Raw genomic sequence first — 5,040 nt, 5'->3', positions numbered from 1 at the left:
GGAAGGCATCACCAATATAGGTTTTACAATCCCCCATACCATTTCCTCGAGTGTTATTCCCATAAATTGGAAAATTGTAGGACTTCTCTCAGGGATTTATGAATATTGATGGTAAAGGCTTCTTATTGACGTTTGGTCTATAGGAAAACACTTTAGCAAACTTTGAGACATTTACTAACTTTCCCTGTGATACTAGAAGAAACTATGATGTGCGAAAACACCTTGGATGGTCAATCATAGGTTACTGCATAACTTATAAATTTAGATTGTCTCTCCCCAGAAAGGACTGGATAAATTTATGCAAACTTGTTGTATTTACTTCTCTTAAGAACCATAAGGTTATTTTGTTAGTGACATCTACTCCTAGGAAAGCTATCCTTGTTGGTTATACATTTTGAAACATTTAATGTATTCTATGACTATTTTCTTGTAGATGGCTTTTCAAGAATGTGATAGGACTGTGAACTTTGATATATAGTGTATGTTTGTCATCAGTTTATCCATTCATCATAATATTGCAAAACTGTCTTTGCTGAAGAACAATGTTGTGCAAGGGATTTTCTCGGTCTCAACCAAAATCACACCCTTAAGAACTTTAAATCTAGGACTTTTGAAATTCAAGCAACAAACAACGAGAACCTCAATAGTATCCTACCAATATGGTATCTAGCAGCATAGAAAGGTAGGTCTGAATAAGACCAAAATATCAAGGGATTTTCTCGGTCTCAACCAAAATCGCACCTTTAAGAACATAAAATCTAGGACTTTTGAAATTCAAGCAACAAACAACGAGAACCTCAATAGTATCCTACCAATATGGTATCTAGCAACATAGAAAGGTAGGTCTGAATAAGACCAAAATATCCCTATCGCTTTCTCAACTTCACCCCTCCTGTGCTCTTTAGGCTAGGTTGAGATTCAACCCTTAGGTGTAATATGTGAAGCAAAAGAAACTGTGCTTAAAATCTAGCACTGTTATTAAAGGGGGAGAAGCATAAGCAGTTAAAATCTAGCACTGTTATTAAAGGGGGAGAAGCAGAAGTGGTTTCAGCTACAGGAGGTGGACTAAATGCAAAAATTGAGCCTTGTCCAAATTCAAGCCTTGTTTCAGTGTCTCACTTTTGCAACTTCAATGGCTTCTAGATTTGCCATTTTGATGATGGTTAATTCTTGTATTCTCATTTGGTCAATGTTTTAAAAATGACATGGATTTTATTGTCGAGTGGTATTTCAAATGGTTGTTTGTTGTAAAGTCCCTTCCTCAAACAATTTTCATAGTACATTCCACCTTACTGCACTCAGGTATTTACGATAGGGCTAGACAAATTCCCTTCCTTGAACAATTTTCATAGTTTTTTTTTTTAATCTATAGAATTTTATGAGAAGAACAAATCCAACATAAAATCCAAAAAAATCCCAAAAATTCCCAAGAAGCCAATGAAAATTTTGCATTAGAAAAATAAAGAAAAACTGCATTGTCGAGTGGTATTTCAAATGGTTGTTTGTTGTAAAGTCCCTTCCTCAAACAATTTTCATAGTACATTTCACCTTACTGCACTCAGGTATTTACGATAGGGCTTAGACAAATTCCCTTCCTTGAACAATTTTCATAGTTTTTTTTTTTAAACTATAGAATTTTATGAGAAGAACACATCCAACATAAAATCCAAAAAAATCCCAAAAATTCCCAAGAAGCCAATGAAAATTTTGCATTAGAAAAAATAAAGAAAAATTGCGTGGGAATGGTAGGTGGAATTATCATAAACATGGTGTGCTCTCCATTGCAAATCTTTAGATATTTTCCCATCCAATCGATTTCTAATGCTGAAAACAAGATGCCTAGTTTTCCCTTGCTATACATTCATCAACGCCTGAAAAATATGTCCAAACTGGCTGCAAAAATACAAATACAACATTATGTAGAAAACCCTGTCTGGAAAAAAAATCAGAACTGATAATAATGGAGAATGAAGGTTCTATTTTGCATTTTTTTTCTTATTGTTTGTTGGGTGAATATTTGGATCCCACATGGTGAGTATTGAAAAATTTGTCAAGTACTTGCAAGTGTAGTCAAATTTGTTTTGTATCAACAAGTTTGACCAAGCTTGATCGGTCAATTATTTCAGGGTTGAGTCAATGAGTATTATTGTTACTAACTGACAGCTGTAACAAAATAAACAATATGTTGAATGCTCTTTTCAATATTGTTAGGCATGTTTTATGTTGAGGGAGAATTGGCCTTACTCCTTTGATGGATGACTTCATGCCCAAGAATCCAATGCTCAACTTTCACATTTTTTAGTATTGTTTTATTTTTTTGGTTCAATTTAGTATATTGTTGGGGATGTATATTGCGATCAGTCCAAATGTTGTAAATATAACATTTTGATGATTAGTTATGTTTATTTCTCTGTGTAGACTATTGTGACTGCATATATTTTCCTTTATGGTAAGATAGAAGAAACTTCTGTGCTTCTTTTATGTTTATTTCTCAGTGTAGACTATTGCGACTGCATATATTTTCCTTTATGGTAAGATAGAAGAAACTTATGTGCTTCTTTGAGATGTCACAATGTTGGCTTAGGACATTTGGCAAAAGAGGAACCCAACTGCAACCAAACATATTAGAGAAAAGGCATGGGTTAAAACAATGTAAAACTTGATGTTGAAACATGTTTTATGTCCTTTTTTGCTAATGAATTTTAAGGATCTAACATTTTGGATGTATTTTATGGATTCAATATTTATGTAGCATTCTTGGTTTGTATTTATGCAACTTGATTTATGATATTTAAATTTGGTTTTCAATACTAAATAGTGCCATGAATAACATAAATAGGTGTTACTCATGGCAGAGCAAGTTCTTCTTTCCACATTGGCCTTGGCCTTTGCTTTTATTGTGCAACATCCATAAAAATAAGATTTTTAATGTTGCAGAAAATTCTTTAGCACAAGTAGCATGGAATTTTATAAGTAATGGGTGAGGGTTCTAGTCTCTTTATCCTTGTTCTTCAATATTTTATGCTTTTTGGATTGCATGCATCTATGGATTTTCAACAAGACTAAAATTGCTTTATGTGTTACAGGGATTACAACCCTCTGCCTCTAGTGCAAGCCTTTAACATATTGCTGTTGGAGCTATCTTTCTTGCTGCTAAATTTTTGAAGGTTAAACTGGCCATTAGATGGACAGAGGCCTTGGTGGGGGGATTGTGATGTGACTCCTCACCAACATGAGGGTTAGCTTATCTGCTTTGTGATCTAATTTGGTGTTTCTGTAGAGTGTTTATAATTATAATATGCTCAAACTTTGCATAATGTCATCATATCTATATATATTCTTTGATTTCTCATTAGGCAAGATATATTTGAAAGTAGGGGACTCACTATTGTAAGTGACTTGTCAATTTGTGACATGTAGGCATCTACTCACTACAATTGTTAATTTCTGTGCAGAGGTTGGCAATCAAATGCTAGATCTATATGAATAAACCAAGTCAACATCCACTTCAAATGACATCAACTCTCCTCAAGGTGTGGATAATAAATTAAAGTCTTCATATAAGAATATTATCCAAGTTTAGTCGGGTGAAAAGACCATATCAAATGTCACCGACATATGCAGGATGCCAGATTAAGAACTGCATATGCTTTTAAAAAATAGCATTTTTCAGACATTTTAGGGAAACATCCACCATTTGTTTGTTAGAGTTATTTTCTGCATATTCTTTTAAAAAATAGCATTTTTCAGACATTTTAGGGAGACATCCACCATTTGTTTGTTAGAGTTATTTTCTTCACAGTAGCCTGAGTTTGATGATATTGCAGGTTAAACAACAAATATAAATCCATGTAATGCCAAGGATGCAAAGAAAGAGCACATATGAAACAATAAAGAACTCAACTATTGAGAGTGAGCTAACATCAATGGTAAGTTCAGGTAAAGGGGTAACATGGATATACAAGAGCATTTGGTCAATACAAATTCTAGTCTTATTTAAGTTAGAGGCATCTTAATTAATTTATTTGTTGTTTATTTAAATATTGAGTGCAATGCAATGTAGGGAAAATAACATGGAGGATAATTGATGAAACTATTGAAATATCTATGTAGAAACACTATATTATAGTGAAGAGGTAGTAGTAGAGGTGAGTTCTCTTTTGGTGTAAAAATCCATGCTATCTGCTATGAAATCCTCATGTTGGTCTTTGTTTTATATTTCTCAAAATATATTTGGTGTGTATTTAATATTTGTCATAAGATTTTATGGTCTCTATTTAATACTCTTCTATTCTTTAATGTGCAGGATGACCATATTTAATACTCTTCTATTCTTTAATGTGCAGGATGACCATGGACACTTTTTGGGATTGTAAAGAAGATTGTGTCTACTATTTCTCTTTGTTTTGTTTTTGTTATTTTCATTTCTTTTTTCTATTGTTGTTGCTATATTTTGCTATTGCTTGTTACTTTGTTTTTTGTACAACTACGATTGTTATTTTTTTACATTTGTGAGCATGGCCATGCTAAATTGTGGTTTCACGTTTGTTTTTCATGTTTGTTTGTTTTTTTATTTATTTATTTATATATTTTCATTTCATTTTATTTTATTTTTATATACCTTTGTTCATGGTTTCTGATTTGCCTTCAAATTAAGGCAAGCCTTAACAACACATAGTGGATTTAGCGCTGATGAGGATTGAACAGATGTAATGGGCAAAGATGGAAGATGAAAATATTGTGCACAAAGATGAAAGATGAAAATATTGTGGATTTAGCGTTGATGAAGATTCAACAGATGTAATGGGCAAAGATGAAAGATGAAAGAGGTATGTATGAGGGACTTCACTAGTTTGTAATGGGCAAAGATGAAAGAGGTATGTATGAGGGACTTCACTAGTTTGTTGCTACATAATTTAATGGTTCCACTTTGTTGCTTTTTATATTATGCATGTTCATGTAAATTTATTATAGGCAATATTGGTAAAGGAAGGTAATTGGAATCTTCAAGCATAAGACAAGCTTTCTTCTTATTGAGTA

General features: G+C 32.8%; 1 long non-coding RNA gene across 1 annotated transcript; it reads left to right on the top strand.

Moving 5' to 3' along the window:
• The first annotated feature begins 3,086 nt into the window (after positions 1 to 3,086).
• Positions 3,087 to 4,724, top strand: LOC149201614 (uncharacterized). The gene is made up of 4 exons (XR_016253459.1): positions 3,087 to 3,238; positions 3,456 to 3,533; positions 3,828 to 3,929; positions 4,347 to 4,724. It is a non-coding gene; the product is annotated as an uncharacterized LOC149201614 (long non-coding RNA).
• The last annotated feature ends 316 nt before the right edge of the window (positions 4,725 to 5,040 follow it).

Source organism: Pinus tabuliformis, chromosome 2_1 (genome assembly GCF_031772625.1).
Source record: "Pinus tabuliformis cultivar Carrire ecotype Pingquan chromosome 2_1, CPIR1, whole genome shotgun sequence".
Lineage (NCBI taxonomy): Eukaryota > Viridiplantae > Streptophyta > Pinopsida > Pinales > Pinaceae > Pinus > Pinus tabuliformis.
This window is presented reverse-complemented; position numbering and strand designations above follow the sequence as displayed.